Raw genomic sequence first — 23,052 nt, 5'->3', positions numbered from 1 at the left:
GGAAGCAAGATAGGTGGAACTAAGAGTCTAGGAGAATTCTGAGAAATGTAGTGAAGATAGTCATTGCCATGTGACCTCCCAGGAGGAAAGGACACATCAGGAAGGCCATCCTTGGAAAGTAATTATGGGTCAATAATTAAGTTGGAGCTAGCCAATGAGAAACAATAGCAAATGGCCAACAGCTTCATAATTAATATAGTGTCTCGTGTATTATTTGGAGATGAGACAGCAGCAAGACCGAAGTAGCTGGCAGGAAGACTACATTACAATTAGTCTCCCATGACTATTGACATTCTTCAGTGAAACAGTTGATATAAGAATACACTTAAGTTCGTAGTTTTTTTCAATGCCATGTATCTTTATTTATGTGTTGAATTTTTAAACATTTTTAAAAATTTTTAAATAGCTTGTTTTACATGTCAATCCCAGTTCCCTCTCCCTCCCCTCCTCCTGCACTCCCCCCACCATCCCCCCAACCCTCCCACCCTATTGTCAATTCCTTCTGCATAGGGGATATCTAGAGTCTATCATTTCATTCAGGGTAGGGTCCAAGCACTTCCCTCAGAGTCCAGGCTGAGAGAGCAACCCTCTTTGTGTTATGGGCACACGCTGACTGTTTGTATTCCAGGGATAAACACTGATCCACTGCTCAGGACCCCATAGGTAGCCCAGGCCTCCTCACTGACTCTCACATTCAGGGGGTCTGGATCAATAGCTCAGCTGGTAGAGCGGAGGACTGAAGTTCGTAGTTTTTAAATATAATACTTATGGTAGAGAACCTTAAGATTTCTTAACAGTAGCAACTATAAGTGGAATGTAATTGTCATAATAAGGAACATAAGACAGGATATTTAAATTATAGTTAGAAACTAATATGCTAACGTTATTCAAATATGTCAACATAATGTAGTTGTGTTCACATATCTACACGTAATAGAGTTATAAAGCACGAGTACTAATTATTGTTAATGTTAACAGTGCATTATGTGAAAAAAGAGCCTTACTATTAATATGTGAGATATTTGAGTCATAGAAAGTTATAATTTCCATAAAGCCTAATTATTAAATGTTATTGTTGATAAAACAGATATATACTCAAAAAAGAAAGTTATGTAACCAACATGAATGAGTTAAAATAATTCTTGTATGTCTTTTTATGTCTTTTTTTGTTTTTAAATTTAATTAGAAACAAGGTTGCTTCACATGTCAATCTCAGCTCCCTCTTCCTATTCCTCCTCTCTTCCCACACCGTCCCACCAACCACCCTCCCCCAATCTACACTCCTTTCACCAGAGAGGGTGAGGCCCTCTATGGGGTTATCCATAGTCTGTCATTTCATCCAGGCAGGGCCTAGGCCCTCCTCCAAGAGTCCAGGCTAAGAGAACATCTCTCATTGTGTGATGGGCACCCAAAGTCCATTTGTATGCCAGGGATGAATACTGATCCACTACCCAAGGCCCCATAGATTGCCTAGGACTCCTCACTGACACCCACATTCAGGGGGTCTGGGTCAGAATCATGCTGGATTCCCAACCATCAGTCTGTGGCTCAAGAGCTCCCCCTTGTCCAGGTCATCTGTTTCTGTGGGTTAAACAAGCCCAGATTGATCCAAATGCTCATCAGTCCTCCCTAGCTGTCTCTGGGTTCCTTGAGTTCAGCTCAGTGTTTAGCTGTGGCTGTCTGCCTCTGCTTCCATCAGTAATTGGTTGAAGGTTCCATTTCCCAGACTCCGTGGCAGTGGAATTGCAGGCTCCTGATCCAAGTCTAAAATTCATATATGAGTCAGTACATACCATATACTGGGTTGCCTCACTCACTTGACATTTGCCTGCAAATGTCAAGATTCCATTTTTTTATTTTCTGCTGAATAGTACTCCATTGTGTAAATGTACCACATTTTCTTTATCTACTCTTTAGTTGAGGGGCATCAAGTTTGCTTCCAGGTTCTGTCTATTACACATAATGCTGCTATGAACATAGTGGAACAGATGTCCTTGTTGTATGAATGTGCATCTTTTGGATATATGTCTAAGAATGTAATTGCTGGGTCTTGTGGTAGGCTGATTCACATTCTCCTAAGGAATCTCCATACTGATTTCCAAAGTGGCTGTATGAGTTGGCACTCCCACCAGCAGAGGAGGAGTGTTCCCCTTTCTTCTCATCCTCTCCAGCATAAACTGTCATTGGTGTTTTAGATTTTAGTCATTCTGACAGCAAAGTGGCAAGATACAAGATCAACTCAAGGAAATCAGTAGCCCTACTATATACAGCCTGTAACAGGACTGAGAAAGAAATCAGAGAAACATCAACCTTTACAATTGCCACAAACAGCCTAAAATTCCTTGGGGTACCACTAACCAAACAAGTGAAAGACCTGTATCACAAGAACTTTGAGTCTTTAAAGAAAGAATTAAAGAAGACACCAGAAAATTGAAAGATCTCCCATGCTCTTGGATAGGTAGAATCAATGTAATAAAAATGGCAATCCTGCCAATAGCAATCTACAGATTTAATGCAATCCCCAATGAATCTGTTTTTAAGAGGAGTTATTATATCCACAAAAATAAGCCACTGTTGGCTTATTGGTCTGAAAAACTTCATGATGAATGGTGACTTTTCAGTGAGCAGAGAAACCTGATGGATGATACATTCAATAAATGGTTGACAAAGAAAAGAAAGGAAGGAAAGATAAATGGTTCATGAGAAAGAGCATGTGAGCATGTCCAGAGTGGAGGATTGATTACAGGCCAAAACCTTCAGACATATATATATTGAAAATTCTCACAATTCTGAAGAGTTTAGTACCAGGATTGTATCCTATTTCAGTCAGACCAACTCACAAAAGCTTTAGAATCCTTGGAACAGAATGATTTCATGCATAAAATTTTAGTGGGCAGTTGTCAGACTACTAATGCAAGTTCCCTACATTCAAGTGAGTTCAAGATCCAGGACAATGTCTTTGGCAAGATCTTGAATTATTTTCTTTTTCACAACAAATCCCAGAACTTCTGGAAGAGAGAACACAGCAAGTGAGTTCTGACTTTTGGTTGCTAGTCAATTCCAACTCTTTTAGAGGGTGAATTTCCAACCTGGAATATCTCATCCCAAATCAAGGACACACCTTCAAAATTGAAGATCCTAAATCTGAAAGGTCAATTTTTTAAAAATTTTGTTACAATCTTTACTGAATGCCAGGATTCTCAGAAAACCAACTAGAGTTGTCACCATATTTTTGAAACCTCAAAATGTTAATTCTTCAATGAATTGATTTCATGGAACATGATGACTAGCAACTTCCTTTATCTGTGGTTAAAAAGAAACAACTTTTTGTAAACAAATTAAGATTTTCACCTATCTTTTGGATTTTTAAGATATATCTGAAAACTTTAGGAAAAGAAATTTAACTATATATCTTTAAAATATTTGTTTCTTGTGTGTGTGTGTGTGTCCCCGTCTGTGTGTGCATGCGTGCATGCATGCTTGCCTGCATGCATGTGTGTGTATCATGGTACATGAGCAGGAGTCAGAGGACAGCTTGCAGAATAGAGTTCTCCTAATACATGGATCCATGAGAACAGACTGAGGCCTTCTGTCCTGATGCCAAGTGCCTTTACCCATGAAGCCAGCTCCCTGGTGCCATACTTTTCAATGCTGATCAATCCTGTATAATAAAGTCATGAATTTAGTCCTGTGTGGAATGCAGGTGAAAAGAGTTTGAGTTTGTGCTCACAAATCTATAAATGTTTCTCCTTTCTATTTGAAAAGTCAGCTTGTTCTCGTGCCTTCCATTTGCAAGGTGTTGACATTCAAATTTGGAAATCTCTGCACATAATTTATTGATGTGTGTAAAGCTGTCATGGAAGTTGCCATCTGAAGTTAATTGAAGAATTTGTTTTCCTCATGAATCAGCTGTTCACGTAAAATCATATTTTCTACTGTTGTGGGTATTTAATACACAAACCTACTTCTTTTCTTTCAAATAATGAAACAATTATTGGTTTGACACACGTGTAAAACTTCCCTTTCAAGAGGTTGTCACTGACTAAGAGGTAAAATTATGTTTTTGCCTGAACTGTGAGTTTTGTGTTTCCCTTGCAGTCGGTAAAATAGATGGAGATTAGAAGAGTCTAGAATATATTCATGCAGAATCTGCCTTGAGGTTTATTCTGGAGCATTTGGAGTTTTGTTTTAAGTATTCCACTTTTATATGGTGTACCTAATTGAGATCATGTTCTCGTGTTCCATTATGGAAATCGTAATTAAAAAATAGTAGCAACTAGTCTCCCTTTTGATGGGTGATTTCCTACTGAGCTTAGTTTCATGAAAAATAGTTTAAATGGATGAGGAGTAGATTGTGCTAGCAGTATACATACAGTAGGCACTTTAAAAATCTGTGTTAATACACCATCTTAGTTAATTAAAAAATCTCATTTATAATCATAAAGATAGGTTAATCATAAGCAAAGATATATAGTGTAAACATCAGTAGATATATTTCTATTTCTACTAAATTTGTCTCAAAAACTGAAATTCTGTAGCATTAAATATGCTCTTAAACATATTTTAGACATTATCAAATTTTCTAATACAATGACATAGTACTAAATCAACACATTTTATCTTATTAATTTTGTGAGTATTAATTAGCAATCAAACAAACTTGCAGCAGTATAAGGTAAATGCTTTTGCTTGCCTTTCAGTTAGAATTTATACTCAAAGCAAAGATAGGAGTAGGTTCTCCTCCGGGGTCCATGGCTTCACCAAACACAGTAGTGGGATGTGTTTATAGTAGCTGGCATGAATTTCCTTTTATCAAGTGAATATTATGTCCAATTAGATGACTGTTGTTACTTCCAGGAGATTAAGTATAACTATTGTACCTTTCAGGATACCAAGCCTTCATGGTCATTCTTGGGGTCTAGAGGCGTTATAGTTGGGGAGAAATGTGGTGATTGCTTTCTTCCCCTGGCAGTTTGCATAGTTCTTTCAGGTACTGTGAGAGCTAGTCCTTAGAGAGGAGGTGTCTGGGTCAGTTCCTGCTTGATTCCCTAAATCTTCTCTGTCTGAAGTGGGTGATGTCTTCAGCAATACTCATTTACACCAAATTCTTGGATGTTAAGAACAAAGGCAGCAAGTATCCTGCACTGTTCAAGAGATTATTTCAAACATTTAAGGCATGAAAGGAATACATTTTGTATGTTTAAGAAGGTGTCAGCTTAGGGAAGTTTTGATGGTTTTAGCATGAAGCCTTAGAGGAAAATGTTGAAACTGTTTATAGGCAAATTCTCAACTACAATGATGAAAACCAAATGTCTCTCCATTACTTATGAAATTATACTAAAATGTTGCTTGATGTGTGTCTTGGCTGGGATTTGGACCTAGATTTTCTAAAGCTACCAGAGTTTTGATCACAATACCTTATTATAGTGGTTAAGAAGATATTTGAGGCAGATTGCCTAGATTCAAACATTTACTCTGTATTTCTTAGTGGTGTAGTTTTGGATATTAACTTTAACCCGATGTCTTAGTCCAGAATAAAGATGATAATATTAACCCAGCATAATAATGAAGAAAAATAAATGCTGACATTTAAAATATTCATAAAAAATGAAGGAATATAGTAAGTGCTCAAGTAATTTAGCTAAGGATGGGGATTACCAAGACACTTAATTGGTTTTCTGGGACTCCATCATGTTCAGAATTGTGTGCTCTATGTAGCTTTTTTGTTTGTTTGTTTATTTTTGTTTGAAATGACTTTATTGCCATTGGATACAAGATGAATTTATGTTTCAGTTTACTTTTTTGGTATGTTTTGACACTTGAGTAACAGAAAATATAAGTTAGGCACTTGGGCCTTCTTATTACACTTCTTTTTCCTTACTGTCATACTTGGCTGTGGGAAAATAATTTTAGAGGTCTCTGAGTTACCTGATGTGCTTTTCATTCCTGTGGGTATTTTAGCAATGATACTATTTGACGTTCTTCATTTTGTGGCTCTTAAATTACACAACAATGTTTACTGAACTGCTTGCATGTTGTGCCATAGTTCATACAAATGAGTGTTATAAGGAACATTGCCATTCTTATGTAGGGCTAGATTCCAAATTATTGTTATGTTTATAATAACTTTCATTATGTCAGAATGGTGTATTTTTGGTCTAGTTTATGTATCAGGTTTTATTGTCTGTGAAAATAGAAATAATATTAAATAGTTAAAATGAATAATTTAATGCAGAGTTGTAGTTGTGTGGATAATGGACTCCTGAGACACCAAAAAAATGTCAATGAAAAATAAATGCAGAGTAGTTACCACAATAAAACTGGAGAGATAAAATAAAATGGCAGCATTTCTGAGTGCATATGTCAGGGTTCCCTGGAAGGAAAAAGCTGTGGTTATGTTCTACAGGTAGGATTGAGGTCTGGGAAGGACCTCTTGGGAGGACTGAGATGCTGGGAGAATACCCCTGCTGTTCCTTTCAGGTCCTATTGAACCTGATGAACAACTTCTGATGTGAGATGAGCCAAGAGTCAAGAACTAGGGAGCCTGGAGGAAAACAGTTTTCATGAGAGCCCTGGGAATCACTTAAAGCAGAGGAGGCATGAGAAATAGAGCTGGAAAGGAAACCATTGAAGACTGGTATTTATTTCATGACCAAAGAGAAGTGAAACTTATGTTCTACCCATATGTTGGGAACTCGGTGTTGATCTTCTTAGCAACTGATCTGCTTCTGTACACGTGTCGTGATTATTTTCCTGTTGGCTTCTAAAGAATGGTTAATAATGCGGTGATTTTAATATTGCACAAGATTTTTTGGGATATTCTGAGTAGTTTTGTGCCAACTTGACACAGGCAAAAGTCATCTGAAAGGAGGTTGTGGGCAAGCCTTTGAAGCATTTTTGTAATTAGTGACTGATAGAGAAAAACCCAGCCAATTGTGATCTTGGGTTCTATAAGAAAGTAGGCTTAGCAAATCCTCAGTGGCCTCTGCATCATCTCCTGCCTCCAGGTTCTTGCCCTGTTTGAGCTCCTTTCCTGACTTCCTTCAAAAATGAACAGTGTGGTGGAAATAATAAATAAACCAATAAACCCTTTCCTTCTCAACTTGCTTTTTGATCATGGTGTTTTATCACAGCAACAGATACAATAACTAAGACAGACAGCATATTTTGAATGAGTTGTACTCTAACTCCCAGATTAATTCTATACATATTATCATTCACTTGTAAGATGCAGTGGCTGCAGCTGTGAGCTATTACACACATCGTCTTTCAGTTGGAATCTATAGAAGGAATTATAATCTCAAGCCATCACCCTGTCCAGTTTGCCATTTTCCCCTCAGAGAAGTATGTTGAGGGAACAGATCATTTGGTCTTCTGACTTCAGCATCTGAGCTCTATCTCACGATGATATACAAGACACACAGGCGGTTCTGTGCCATGGGAGGTGCCTGGCATTTGGCACTTAGGCTTACTTGCTTACTTTACTAAATCTGACACACACCTCATATTGTTCTTTTAATGAATACCATACAGGCAGGCAATACTTTTCATAACTTTAAGTACACAGACAATAAGGAGGACAAACTCCCTCAGTACATAAACCCTGTAAAGGACTAGCTGTATTTTTCAGTGCACAAAAGGGATGTAAGTGGCTGGAAATGCTTTGTGCTTCAGTAGACTCCTGAGAGAGATGAGAGGCCCCATTGAGCTTTTGGGGCCTTGGTGAAACTGGAGATATGTGCATCTGGGGACACACACAGGACTTTTGTGACCTGTAAGAAAAGAATGCAAATCAGTGGATAAGAAAACTCAGTCCCTCTGTTGAAGGGATTCCTGGGTATTGACAAATTTGTGCAAAATTTATGACATGCTGTGGTTAAAGGACCATCCCTCACTCCCTGGCTTCTTCAGCAAGAAAGGCTGGGGAATGAGGTGTGAGGACAACACTGAGGCTTCAAGAGATGACCATGGGGTTAGAAGATAGACAAGTACTAGTTTGGACCTAGGTGACTGGGTAGAAACAGGGAGGAAGGAATTTTATCAGTGATTTTGCAAGGTTTTCATGATTTTTTTAGTTACAATATTATGTTATCTTTAGATATAGTGAATAAAACTCACCAGAATTAAGTTACTTTGACCTCTTACTAATTCTAAATGTTGTATGAGTCTTTTAACAGCACTAATGTTTTCTCACATATAGATAGATAGATAGATGATATAGATATAGATATAGATATAGATATAGATATAGATACAGATATAGATATAGGTGAGGCCAACTCCAGTGGTCCTAGGGTGAGATTTCATTGTCACTTTGATACTTCTACTTGAATTTTCAAAATATGTGTCATGGAAAGCAAGCATTTTTTAAAGACATGAAATTCACTAACTTTAACTTCGAAGATTGGTATATTGGCTTATGTTGGAACTAACCATTTTATTTATAAATATATAGTAATGATGAAAAATATATATTACAGATTGGGAGAAGACATTTGTATTCCCTACATTCATCAGAGTATTAAGTGTCAAGGATATACTAATAAGTTCTACAAATCAATACAAAAGCATAGGCAATTCAACAGATAAATGGGTCTAAATCATGAATAACTTTTTACAGAAAAGTGGATATATATTGCCAATAAACATATGAAGAGATAATTTGCACTCAATAATGACCAGAGAATTACATATCATGCTATAATGAGGTCTATTTTACATTCATTTGATTGAAAACATAAAATAAAAAGCTCATTATACTAAGTGATTAAGAGGATGTGAATCCCTGGGGTCTTTTATGCATTGTTTCTTTAAACATAAATTGGTATAAATGCTGTGGAAAGCAGTTGGATATTGTTTTGTATTTCTGCTTACTGTGTGAGAAAGCGATTTTGTCTGTAGATTCAGTAGAAAAATTCTTCCACCAGACATAAACAAGGTTGCTTATTGTGGTTCTCTTTCCAGTAGTCTATCTGTAGAGGAAAATATAATGCTTTCCCAGTAGGCAAGTGCCAAGTCCAGTATAATGGACTGCTAAAAAACCAGAAGGGAACAAACAGAATGGACATGCTTCCGTATAGATGAAGCCTAGCAGAACCTTGTATTTGTATGTCCTCAGCAAGTAGTAAAAAAGGCAATTAACATGGAAAGAAAAATTGAGAAAAACAGAGAGATGATAAGGAATGACTGACTGACCTGTTTCTCTGGATGAAGGGAGTAAAAGGGGTGGAATTGGGGAAGATGAGACCAAAAGATGGGAATGATTATAAGAGCCTGCATTTTTTATTGCATGATGGGCTCTCATTGTTCATGCTGGGTAAACAAAGGGATACTACAGAAAGACCCACATAGACCAAATATGACAATATTGTATACCAGGACTGTGATGAACAAATTATGAAAAAAATGCTATTTAAGACATTTTTTTCATGAAACTCTGGTAGAAACTTTTTCTTGCCTCAAATAGCAATACTTTGACTTCTTCTTTTCCAAATTGTAACCCTTTGATTTCCTTAAGTTGTCTTATTGCTCTATCTAAAACTTCGAGCGCTATTTTGAATAGACATGGAGAGAGTAGATAGCCTTGTCTTGTTTTTAGTATAGTTGCTCTAGGTTTCTCTCCATTTAATTTGAAATTGTTTTGCTGCATATTGCCTTTATTATGTTTAGGAATATTTCTTGTATACCTGATCTCTCCAACACTTTTATCATGAATAGGTGTTGGATTTTGTCAAAGGCTTTTTCAGCATATAATGAGTTGATCATGTGTTTTTTTTCTTCTTTCAGTTTTTTTGTATTTTGTATTATATTGACAGTTTTTCTTATGTCATTGGCTGGGGCAAAAACATCTAGGGTGCTTAATTTGCAAATTCAGGAGTAGTAGGGTCTAGGGGAAGGAACCTTATAATATCTCATAGAAAAGAAGGAAGTCCAGCCAGTGATGTTTCAGTGGTTAGATAAGCAACAACCAGTCTTTATATCCACGGAGATGTATGAACTCAGCATTTGCTATGTTCACCAGGGCACATCAGATCTCAGGGAAGCCAAACTAGGGGTCTGCTAGTACCTGAGCAAGGTAGGGGAGCAGCCAGACTCCTGCTGCTCTCAGGATGAGAAAATCCAGGGTTTTAGACATGCTTCAACCTTTTCTTAGCTTCAGGCAAGCTCTGGTCCGACTGACCATTCTTCTTAGGGTATAACTGTCCCTTACTCCCTCCAAATAAAAGAGTTTTCCTCCAACACAGTCTCCTGAGTGCTCTCTTTCCTGTCATGCTGTCCCAGCCCTCACCACCATCCTCCATCAGGCTACTGTGCATTAGTCCTTCCACAACATCCTGGAAATTTTCTACAATGTGAAGGCTAGGAAACTCTAAAGAGAGTAGGGACACCTTCAAATTTTTCTAGAGTTGTTGCCTGATACCAATCTATTAGTCTGTATCTTCATTAGAATTACAAGGTGAGAAGTTTGCAGTCCACAGCACACCATTTCCTTCCCTCTGCCTCCCACATGGGTTTTTGTATATTTTCATATCTGTAGAGGGTATGAAATTGAACTAGGTCTTTAGAAGGCAGGAAATAATCAAACTGAGGGATTAATTCAATAAAAATAGAAGCAAAGAGAACAATACAAAGAATCAATGAAACAAAGAGTTGATTCCAGTCTGCCTATCACATGATCACGGGTCTAAAGGTACACACTAAACCTACCACCAAGAGCTCTAGCCTTCACTGTAATTGTTGGAAGCTTCTTTTCTACATCCCAACTCTTAAAAAATCTCAATAAACTCACCTCTTTTTGTGGGCTGCCATGTCATAATCCAGGCCCTTATCTCCCCTAGCACAGACACCTGCAGTGCTTACCCTGAGGTATGCAAATCACTCCCCATTGCATTCATCAGGAGGTAGGAAAACCAGGAAGCTCCATTACCTCTTTCTATTTATTGCCTCCATTCACTCCATAGTAGATTGGTGGGGCATAGCAGATGTGTCAGACTTGGGAGTGAAGGATGGTCCAGACTTTAAAAATTACAGCTGCAAGGTTATCTGGTGCTGTTTTCTGCTTGAGTCAGAGAGCAGCCACTTTAACTTTTCTTCCCTGTTTAATAAAGGCTCTCTCTGTGAAAACAGGTGTTTAGGTGTGTTTTGTATCTAATCCTGGGTCCAGGAGGGAACCTCTGATGTGCAGGGGTCTCCTTCAGGTATAGTCTGTTGCATTTATTTCTCTATCCATTCACTCACTTAGTTTCATCAGCAAGACCTGGGTATTTTTCAAGTCTTGCTTTGGAAAAAAGAGGAAAGATGAAGCTCCAGGAATAGCATCCACAATCTTAGCATTTTCAGTTGGCAGAGCAGGTTTGAGAATAACCTAACTTTGTGAATGACTACAAAGGGTGTTAATTAAGTAGCAGGTGTTTTATCACCATGTCTACTTAAAAAAATGTAGCACAGATGTAGAAAGCTTAACTACATCTATAGTTTGTATAACAAAATTCTCTATTCACTGGGTTCCATCTGCCGCAATAACCTCAAACCACACTTAGTGCCAGCCAATTAGCACCTTGATTAAGCTATAGACCACCTGCAGCTTCAGTGCCGGAATGAATTCAGTAACTTTAACAGGAGCGCATTGTGGAACCTGGACTAAAGCAGTGTAGCAAAGGGGGAGACAAGATTCAGTTTTGTCGTGCTTGTGCACACTCCCTTAATTACACAGGTTCACATGTCAGTCGTTTCATCTCTGCTTTGTTCTTCATTTTCTCAGACATGGAAATTAGGCTGAAGTCTTTACAGACATTATACTTTGTTGTGTCAGCTCAAATTTGAAAGAACCCGTGGAAATGCTCCCATTTGCTCAGCTCAGGGCATATGCTGATTCTGAATAGGGTTGGGTATCCCATCCCAATCAGAACAGTTTAGGTTTGGTAACTCCATATTGTGGCTACAACTACAGAGTATGTTAGGCAAACCATTACGTGACTCTCCCTGGGGAGATATGAACAAATGTTTGTTTATGTTGCATAGAAGACCAAAGACAAACCAAAGAAACATCTTCATTGAAGTCTAGTCTAGGGGACTAGTAAATCTACTGGAGTTACTTAGAGGAGGAGTGATTGTGGCTTAGAGAACCATGGGTGTCTCGCAGGCAGTGCAAAAATAATAAAACTCACATCCTGGGAGCTCTATTCACAACTTACAAGCAGCTTGGCCAGTCAGAGTCCCTTCCCCCAGCAATTGTTAATGCTGCATAATTCTGGAGAGGAGCCTTGTGAATCTTGAAAATTCCAAGAGCTTTCTGAGTCCTGTAATTGCAATTGCTTCCTGAACCTTGCCTGCTTTACTTAGTCCTTAAATATTACAAGCCTCCTTCCCCCTACCAGGAAGTAATGTTTCAATTTGAAGGGATCAACTGTACAAAACAGAATCATAAACACCGACAGAAATAAAACAAAATAACCAAAATCCTCTATTTTGTCTTATGAATTGTGGAGGAACTTTTCATTGCCAACAGTGACTTTTCTCTCAATAGAGAAAGCTTTCAGCTAAAATTGTGTGTGTGTGTGTGTGTGTGTGTGTGTGTGTGTGTGTGTGTGTGTCCTTTCTTCATTCCATCATTGTCATTAGCCAGGTCTCCAGTACCTAAGCCGTGTAAGGACATAGCATTAGGAAGTTGCTATGGTCACCCAAATGTGATGTGGAGAAGGGAGGAGAGGTAGGGCAGAAGGCCACGGCCTCCAGAGACCGTAACCCAGTGAGAACACACATGTGCTAGCATTCCTCTCTTTCTGCAGCGCTAGCGGAGGAACTGTTTCTCGTGTCAGCGCAGCCACACGTGTGCCCTTTGTTTCAAGTAGAGTGTGGAAATCATGGGAAGTAGAAAAATAACAACATAAACTGGGGTGAAAATGGGTTTCACTTTGAACAGTTCCTTTTAGGTTCTTAGTGTACAACTACAAGAGACTAATCAGCTATCTATCAGGAGCTGGCATGCACGTGAATTCTCAGTAAAAGGGCCTCACGGCTATTATGAATAAGTGTTGTCATTCTGTGTAGATCCTTTCTTCCAAAGGCAGAAGTGCTCAGATCTTATTATATTCTCTTAAAGGCAAAAAGGGGTAGATTTAGCTTAAATTATTAGATAATTTTTAACACTAAATTTAGAAATTATTTACTTACCTTGAAATGATATGTGGAAAATTGTGAAAAGATCAATAAATAACCCCTGAAATTCAATAAAGAACATGATTTGTAAAGGTGAATCGTGCAATTTTGGATGCTGATTATATATGCTGTATGAAGTTTGTTCTCCTCTTTTATTCAAGAACTTGAAATGTTCAAGGGCAGATAGAAGATGGATATAGAGTAGGGGAGAATGAAGGGAAGGGGGAAGCCATGTGTAAGGGGGAGAGATACAGGAAGGGCTGGACCCATAGCAGCTCTCACTGCTGGAACCTGACAGCAGGAATGCCCTGGGAAAGGAGGTGCTGTTCCAGTCTGATAACTGATATTAATACTGGGATTGTTACTTCTACACTCCAGTAATTAACTTGAGAACTCTTGCTAGGATTTCATATTGTCTCTGTATTTTATCTCTTCCAAAATGTAGTAACTAGTGGTGATGGTTAATATTTGCAGTCTTCCAACAGCTTATGATTTTAGTATTTTCATTTTTTCTTTTGAGGCTTTTTGTCTTCTCTGGAATTGTGTTTTTGTTATTGTTTTACTTCTGAATCTCTTGTCTTCTCTTTGTCACATAGATGTTTAGAAACCCACTGGTGTCATCCCTAATTCATAGATTGTCTTTAATTCCAGTCTTATGTAGAACAAAAAAAGTAACAGTGATTGAAGAAGCATTTATTGCTTGCTTTCATGGATCATGATTTTTGGTGGTGTGTCCAGGAAGTATGGCCAAGCTCTTGTTTATTTATTTTTTATTGTTTTTACTGGGTCCACTTAGGATTTTTATTTTAAGATTATTCACTATAAATACATGTCTTTTGAAAATGTTTTGGAAGCCAGTATCTTTTTTCCTTAAGGTATTTTTTATTTAAATTAAAAACATGCTTGCTTCACATGTCGATCCCATCTCCCTCTCCCACCCCTCCTCTCTTACCCCGTTACAAGCTCCCCAAACCTTCCAGCCAATCCTCACACCATACCCCAAGGAGGGTGAGACCCTTCATGGGTGATCTCCATAGTCTGCCACTTCATCTGGGGCAGGGCCTAGGCCCTCCGCCATGTGTCCAGGCTGAGAGAGCTTCCATCCATATGGAATGGGCTCTCAAAGTTTATTCATACGCTGTGGTAAACACTGATCTACTACCCAAGGTGCCAGAGATTGCCGAGGCCTCCTCACTGACACCACATTCAGGGCGGTCTGGATCAGGCCCATGCTGGCCTCTTAACTATCAGTCTGGGGTCCAAGAGCTCCCCCTTGTCAGGTCCACTGTCTCTGTGGGTTTCACCAGCACAGTCTTGACCCCTTGGCTCATCACTACTCCCTCTCTGTCACTGGGTTCCAGGAGTTCAGTTCAGTGTTTAGCTGTGTGCGTTTGCCTCTGCTTCCATTAGCCATTGGATGAAGGTTCTAGGATGGCATATAAGGTAGTTGTCAGTCTCATTATCAGGGAGGGGCAATTAAGATAGTCTCTCCACTATTGCTTAGTTTGCCAGTTGGTGTCATCCTTTTAGATCTCTGCAAACCAACAGCCAGCATCAAAATGAATGGAGAGAAACTCAAGGCATTTCCTCTAAAATCAGGAGCAAGATAAGGCTGTCCTCTCTCCTCATACCTCTTCAATATTGTACTTGAAGTTATAGCTAGAGCAATAAGACAACAAAAAGAGATCAAGGGCATACAAATTGGAAAGGAAGAAGTTAAACTTTCACTATTTGCAGATGATATGATAGTTTATATAAGTGACCCAAAAAACTCTACCAGGGAACTCTTACAGCTGATAAACACCTTCAGCAAAGTGGCAGGATACAAGATCAACTGAAGAAAATCAGTAGCCCTACTATATACAGACAATAAAAGGGCTGAGAAAGAAATCAGAGAAACATCATCCTTTACAATTGCCACAAACAAAATAAAATACCTTGGGGTAATGCTAACCAAACAAATGAAAGACCTATATCGCAAGAACTTTGAGTCATTAAAGAAAGAAATTAAAGAAGACACCAGAAAATGGAAAGATCTCCCATGCTGTTGCATAGGTAGGATCAATGTAGTAAAAAATGGCAATCTTGCCAAAAGGAATCTACATACTCAATACAATCCCCATCAAAATTCCAGCACAATATTTCACAGACCTTGAAAGAACAATTCTCAACTTTATATGGAAAAATAAAAAACCCAGGATAGCCAAGACACCCCTGTACAACAAAACAACATCTGGAGGAATCACCATCTCTGACTTCAGGCTGTATTACAGAGCTATAGTCCTTAAAACAGCTTGGTATTGGCACAAAAATACACAGGTAGACCAATGGAATCGAATTGAAAACCCTGATGTTAACCCACACACCTAAGAACACCTGATTTTCAACAAAGAAACTAAAATCATATAATGGAAAAAAGATAGAATCTTTAAAAAATGGTGCTGGCATAACTGGAAATTGGCATGTAGAAGACTGCAGATAGATCCGTATCTATTACCGTGCACAAAACTTAAGTTCAAATGGATCAAAGACCTTAACATAAATCCAGCCACACTGAACTTCTTAGAAGAGAAAGTGGGAGGTACCTTTGAACAAATTGGTACAGGAGCCTGCTTCATGAACATAACACCAGTACCACATACACTAAGATCGACAATTAATAAATGGGACCTCCTGAAACTGAGAAACTTCTGTAAGGCAAAGGACACAGTCAACAAGACAAAAAGGCAGCCCATAGGATGGGAAAAGTTATTCACTGACCCCACATCTGACAGAGGTCTGATATCCAAAATTTACAAAGAACTCAAGGAGTAAGTCTCCAAAACACCAAAGAATCCAATTAAAAAGTAGGCTACAGAATTAATAGAAAATTCTCAATAGAGGAGTCTAAAATGGCTGAGAGACACTTAAGAAAGTGCTCAATATCCTTAGCCATTAGGGAAATGCAAATTAAAACAAATTTGAGATACCAACTTTTTCCTGTCAGAATGGCTAAATTCAAAAACACCAGTGACAGCTTATGCTGGAGAGGATATGGAGAAAGGAGAACACTCCTCCACTGCTGTTGGGAATGCAAACTTGTACGGTCACTTTGGAAATCAGTATGGAGATTCCTCAGGAAAATGGGACTCAGTCTACCATAAGACCCAGGAATTCCACTCTTAGGCATATACCCAAAAGATGCCCATTGTGTTTTTATTTTTTTATTTTTCATTTTACATACCAACCCCAGTTTCTCCTCCCTCCCCTTCCCTGGTGCCACCAACTCCCTCCTTCTCACCCACCATCCACTCCTTGTGTAGTGGTAAGGCCTTCCTTGGGGAATCAACAAAGTCTAACATACCAAGTTGAGGCAGGACCAAGCTCCTCTCCACCTGTATCAACGCTGAGCAAGGTATCCCAACATGGAGAACAAGCTCTTGTTTTTGAAGGCTAATATTCTTGTTCTTCTAAGAGTTTTACTATTGTAAATACTTTATTTTCTACGTATTTCTATTTTTGTGTAAAGTGTACTTTGTTTCCATCTTTGTCACACCATTAATGTATATGCTAAGTTTTTTCCTCCATTTCTAGCTCATATTCTTGCTATCTGTTTGGAACCCTCCTTTTCCCAATAAGCCATCTCCTATTTTCCTGTCTTTTACTCCAGGGAGTTTAATTGCTATTAACAACCTGTAGTCACTCACTAAGGGGTAGGGCCTAAGGAACGCCTCTCACTTGTGTGTTTAAATGGTGATGAGACAAATCTTGTGCTAGTCTGTGAGGTAAACACAGCTGTAGTGAGAAGACAGTCTCCTAGCACTCCTCCTCAATCTCTCCCTCTTCCTTGATGTTCTCTGAGCCTTGGCTAGGGTAACACAGATGTCCCTTTGGACATCTATTATTTGGTGCACTTTGGCCACATGTAAGTCTTCACTTCTGATTAACTTCTGCCATGCAAGTCACATTGTTTATATTTTATTTTAGTTTCTTTCTACACTATATGTATATTATATACAGTTAAGTTGTAATTAAATTCATCTTTCATGTAGTAATTGAAATATATTTGACTATCAAAAGTTGCTTTTATTGTTAAGTGAGTCTTAAAATTTTATGCTTCTCATATTAAAAGATATCTTTGAGAATTTGGAGTAGCATCTAAAAACATAAAATGAGTCATTTTGTGACTATAAAAATGAATTGCTATATTCCAAAGTAAATTGAATGTTTGTATTTTAGATTAGAAAGTCTGCTACATTTTCCATAATCCCAGTAATAACCTGTACTAAATCAGCAATTTGAGCACTATCAACCTCGACAATAGCTTTAATCTATATATTTACTTGTTCAGCTATTGCTTTTCTTACCCTTAAAATACTGACCCCTTAAGTAAAACAAGGTATTTAGTGTAAAGGGCACATAAAACAACTTGTTTCAAAAACCATCAAATAATACTCAAGAAAATTTCTCGGGGTAAATTGTAGGTTACAATGTAAGGTTAAGGAGTCTTAAAAAGCAGAAATTCTTTTGCACCTATAATTTACCTCTATATTTATCATACTGTATGTCAATGGAGTGAGAATGAGAATAGCAGAGAAATCAATTAAAATGATATAGGAATTATGGAATTGTAGGGAGTGTATTTAAAGAGTAAACAAATAAGGATACTCTGGGTCAAAGCTCATAGTAGATGGTGGAGCCTTTTTTAAAAATATTTTGTTCTGATGAGTAGTTTGAGTCCTAAGAAAAGAAACAAGGATCATGGCATTCTTTCTCAGCAGATCAGGTAAGAAATAAAAATAGAGAATATATATCATGATCAATTTGTATAGAAGCCTGTAATACACACACCAAGTATACCTCTGAGTTCCTCAGATGTGCAAAAGAACATTACCTCTCTGATCCAGGGTGCTGAAGAGTGACAGCCATAGGCAGATGGAGGCAGGGTCCACAGGAAATCTCTACCTGGTTTTCAGTTTTGCTGTGACTATAAAATGAATAAAATAAAATGTATTTAAAGGAAAATGTAGGCTAGTGTCAAAGGCATATTCCTGAATCCTTCATGTCTTTAGATTTGGAGTGAAGTTTTACTCAAAATATGTACTTCAATACATTTCTTATTGGCATCTTGGATGATCAATTCCTGATAGCTGCTTCACAATTGCAGCACTCAGTCTTTTTTATTAATGCATTTTTTATTTTTAAATTTAAAATAGAAACAAGGTTTCTTCATATGTTAACCCCAGCTTCCTGTCCCTGTCACTCCCCTTCTCCCATACCCTCCCACTAGCTCCCCCCTCCCCCTCCCCCAATCCCCACTCATTTTACCAGGGAGGCCCTCTATGGAGGATGTCCATAGTCTGTTGTTTCATCCAGGGCAGGGACTAGGCCCTCCCCCAAGAGTCCAGGCTGAGAGAGCATCTCTCATTGTGGGATAGGCACCCAAAGTCCATTTGTATGCCAGGGTTAAATACTGATCTACTACCCAAGGCCCCATAGATTGTCCAGGCCTCTTCACTGACACCCACATTCAGGGGGTCTGGATAAGTCCCCATGCTGTTTCTGTGGGTTGAACAAGCCCAGTCTTTTTTCCCAGTGATCATGGATGGAGCCAGAATTAGTGGCATTTGTATTCACTGATGTTCATGTATTCCAAGTTTCTTTTGTTTTCCCAGTAGAGTCTGAAGAAAGCCTTCACCTTGAGTAACAAAAAATCCCACAGGAATTACACAGGAAACTATGTTCATTTACACCTTGTTGAGCAAGCTCCATTGAAATGGAAGGGAAACCACTCTAGTTTGAAGACTCTAAATATCACATATGCTTCACAATGGACAGTTTAATTTCACAGGGAATTCACAAGAAATCAGAACTCAATAAGCATCCATTCCTATCAAAATATATGTCAACTATCCTTTAAAAACAGATTAAAATAAGACTTTTCTATGCTTATCTTGTCTTTGCTTCTTTAAAACTTGGCATGACTGCAATGCAAACTCTCTCTGAGTTTACCATTTCATTGGTGCCCCTACAAAGTAGTTGATGTGATAAAGTTCCTTTGCAAGGTTTTGAATGATTTGTTGAACTCCTGTGTTTCCTTTTTGCCTAGTTCAAAATATAACTTGTTTAGCTTTTGTTTTCCATTCTATTTGATGCTTCCTATTATTAATATATATTCTATAAAGTTATTAGTGAAAGCCTTAATCTGTGGACATATACTGATGTCTGTTTTCCAAGTAACATTATAGAATCCCAAGGATACTGTATTTTTCAAAGGTATGAATTCTGTAGTCTTATTTAGAGGATTCAAGCATCAGCTAGACCCTTATAATTGGTCATTTCTTTCTTACTTGTCAGTAAGATGGGACAATCATAGTACTCTTGGGCAGGCCCTAACCTCCAGCAACCCCAGCTTCAGGTGAGCCTGGGTCTCCGGGGGGGGGCACTCCCCATCCCCTGCCCAACACCCATCCCCTCAATCTTCTGGCGGTGCACTCCTGGCATCTAGAAGACCTACACACACAGGAAAGGCATCAGCCCTTCCAGGCTCCAACATCCAGTGACCCCAGCTTCAGCTTCAGCTTCAGCTTCAGAAGAGAAGGATACCAGTGGAGACAGAAAGACCCCACCTGCACCACTGGAAGAAGAGATGGGAAGAAGACAGAATAAGAGCTCACTCAGCAATAGAAAGACCACTAGAATCTAGAGAACCAATGCCAGCAAGACCTGAAAAGCACTACATAGATGAAGCAGAGGAGACATACCTTAAAAATTATGTTATGAAGATGATAGAGACCCTCAATGAGGAAACGAGGAAATCCCTTATAGAAATAGAAGAAAAAAACAAACAAAAATCCATGAAATGGGGGGAGGAATTCAAAAAATAAACAAATCTCTCTAAGAATCTAAAGAGTACCAAGAAAAAACAACCAAACAAATGAAGGAAACGACTCAAACAGTTGAAGGATTGAAAGCTGAATTAGAAACAATAAAGAAAATACAGAACAAGGGGATGCTGGAAATAGAAAAGCTGGGTAAATGATCAGGAACTACAGATGCAAGTATTACGAATAGAATAAAAGAGATAGAAGAGAGAATCTCAGGTGTTGAAGACTCATTAGAGGATATACAGTCATCAACCAAAGAAAATCTCAAACCAACAAATCCCTAACACAAAATATACGGGAAATATGGGACACTGTGAAGAAGCCAAACCTGAGAATAATTGGTATAGAAGAAGGCAAATAAATACAGCTTAAAGATACAGAAAACTTTCAACAAAATCATAGAAGAAAACTCCCCTAACCTAAAGAAGTATATGCCTATGAAAATACAAGAATCTTATAGAACACCAAATAGCCTGGACCAGAAAAAGAAGTCACCTCGCCATATAATAATCAAAACATCAAACCTACAGAATAAAGAGAAAATATTAAGAGCAGCTACAGAAAAAGGCCAAGTAACCTATAAAGGCAGACCTATCCGAATTACATCTGACTTCTCAATGGAAACTATGAAAGCTAGAAGATCCTGGACAGATGTTCTACAAATGCTAAGGAAACAAGGATGCCAGCCCAGACTACTATATCCAGCAAAGCTTTCAATTACCATAGATGGAGAAAACAAAATATTCCATGACAATGCCAGATTTAAACAATATGTATCCATGAATCCAGCTCTCCAGAAAGTGCTGGAAGGAAAACCTAGACCCAACGAAGATAACTACACTCACAAAGACACAGGCAATAGATAATCCCACTTTACCAAACACCAAAAGAAAAAGGGTGGAGAACCTACACACAATAACTTCACTACCAATAAATCAAGCACAAACAAGAATCTTCAATCAATGGTCATTAATATCCCTCAATGTCAATGGTCTCAACTTGCCTATAAAAAGACACAGACTAACAGAATGGATACAAAGACAGAACCAATCCTTCTGCAGCATACAAGAAACACATCTCAACGTCAAAGACAGACATTACCTCAGAGCAAAGGGTTGGGAAAAGATTTTCCAATCAAACGGACCCAAGAAAAAAGCAGGTGTAGCAATCCTAATATCTATCAAACTAGATTTCAAATTAAACTCAATCAAAAGAGATGAAGGAAGACATTTCATATTCATCAAAGGAAAAGTCCATCAAGATGAAGCCTCAATTTTGAACATCTATGCCCCAAATACAAAGGAACCCACATTTGTGAAAGAAATATTACTAAAGCTCAAATAGCACATTAAATCTCACACACTAGTAGTAGGAGACTTCAATACTCTGCTCTCACCACTATACAGGACCTCCAGACAGGAACTTAACAAAGAAACAAAAGAACTAATAGAAGCTATGACTCAACTGGGTTTAACAGACATCTATAGAACATTCCACCCAAACACAAAGGGATATACCTTCTTCTTGGCACCACATGGAACCTTCTCTAAAATTGACCACATAATAGGAAACATAGCAAATCTCCACAGATACAAAAGAATTGGAATAACCCCCTGTATCTTATCAGACCACCATGCATTAAAATTAGAATTCAACAATAACACAAATCGCAGAAACCCTACAAACTCATGGAAATTGAACAATGCACAATTGCACCATCCCTGGGTAAAGGAAGAAATAAAAAAAAGAAATTAAAGACTTCCTGGAATTCAATGAGAATGAAGACACAACATACCCAAACTTATGGGACACTCTGAAAGCAGTGCTGAGAGGAAAGTTCATATCACTAAGTGCCCACATGAAGAAACTGGAGAACAGTCACACTAGAGAATTAATAGCACAGCTGAATGCTCTAGAACAAAAAGAAGCAAACTCACCCAGGAAATAATCAAATTGAGGGCTGAAATCAATCAAGTAGAAACCAGGAAAACATTGAGAAGAATCAAATGAAACAAAGAGTTGGTTCTTTGAGAAAATCAACAAAATAGACAAACCTCTGTCCAAACTAAACAAAAGACAGAGAGAGAGCATTCTAATTAACAAAATCAGAAATGAAAAGGGGAACATAACAACGGACACTGAGGAAATCCAGAGAATCATCAGGGCATACTTTGAAAATCTGTACTCCACAAAATTTGAAAATTTAAAGGAAATGGACAATTTCCTGAATAGATATCACTTGCCAAAACTAAATCAAGAACAGATAAACAATCTAAACAGACCTATAACCCTTAATGAAATAGAAGCAATCATCAAAAGTCTCACAACCAAAAAAAGCCCAGGACCAGATGGCTCCAGTGCAGAATTCTAACAGAAATTAAAAGAAGAGCTAATCCCAATACTCCTCAAAGTATTCCACACAATAGAAGCAAGAGGCTCACTGCCAAACTCTTTTTATGAGGCTACAATTACCTTGATACCCAAGCCACACAAAAACACAACTAAGAAAGAGAACTATAGACCAATTTCCCTCATGAACATCGGTGCAAAAATACTCAATAAAATACTAGCAAACTGGATTCAAGAAAACATCAGAAAAATTATCCACCATGATCAAGTAGGCTTTATCCCTGCTGGTTCAACATTAGAATATCTATCAATGTAATCCACCATATAAACAAACTGCGAAAGAAAAACTACATGATCATCTCACGAGATGCTGAAAAAGCCTTTGACTAAATCCAGCACCCCTTCATGATAAAGTTCCTAGAGTGATCAGGGATAACAGGAACATACCTGATCATAATAAAAGCAATATACAGTAAACCAACAGCTAACATCAAACTAAATGGAGAGAAACTCAATGCAATTCCTCTAAAATCAGGAACAAGACTAGGCTGTCCACTCTCTTCATATCTCTTCAATATTGTACTTGAAGTTCTAGCTAGAGCAATAAGACAACAAAAGGAGATCAAGGGGATACAAATAGGAAAAGAAGAAGTCAAGCTTTCACTATTTGCAGGTGATA

At 38.2% G+C, this 23,052-nt stretch overlaps 1 protein-coding gene and 1 long non-coding RNA gene across 6 annotated transcripts in view; one reads left to right on the top strand and one right to left on the bottom strand.

Annotated features, from left to right (window-relative positions):
• The window catches only part of Spag16 (sperm associated antigen 16), an 809,062-nt gene that overhangs the window by 208,816 nt on the left and 577,194 nt on the right, over positions 1-23,052 (top strand). The window lies entirely within an intron of this gene.
• LOC121142801 lies at positions 7,569-18,108 on the bottom strand. The gene is made up of 3 exons (XR_005879906.1): positions 18,032-18,108; positions 13,174-13,219; positions 7,569-7,772 (listed from the first exon to the last, which is right to left on the bottom strand). It is a non-coding gene; the product is annotated as an uncharacterized LOC121142801 (long non-coding RNA).

The sequence above is a fragment of the Mesocricetus auratus genome, unplaced genomic scaffold (genome assembly GCF_017639785.1).
Source record: "Mesocricetus auratus isolate SY011 unplaced genomic scaffold, BCM_Maur_2.0 Super-Scaffold_100010, whole genome shotgun sequence".
In the NCBI taxonomy this organism is placed as follows: Eukaryota; Metazoa; Chordata; class Mammalia; order Rodentia; family Cricetidae; genus Mesocricetus; species Mesocricetus auratus.
This window is presented reverse-complemented; position numbering and strand designations above follow the sequence as displayed.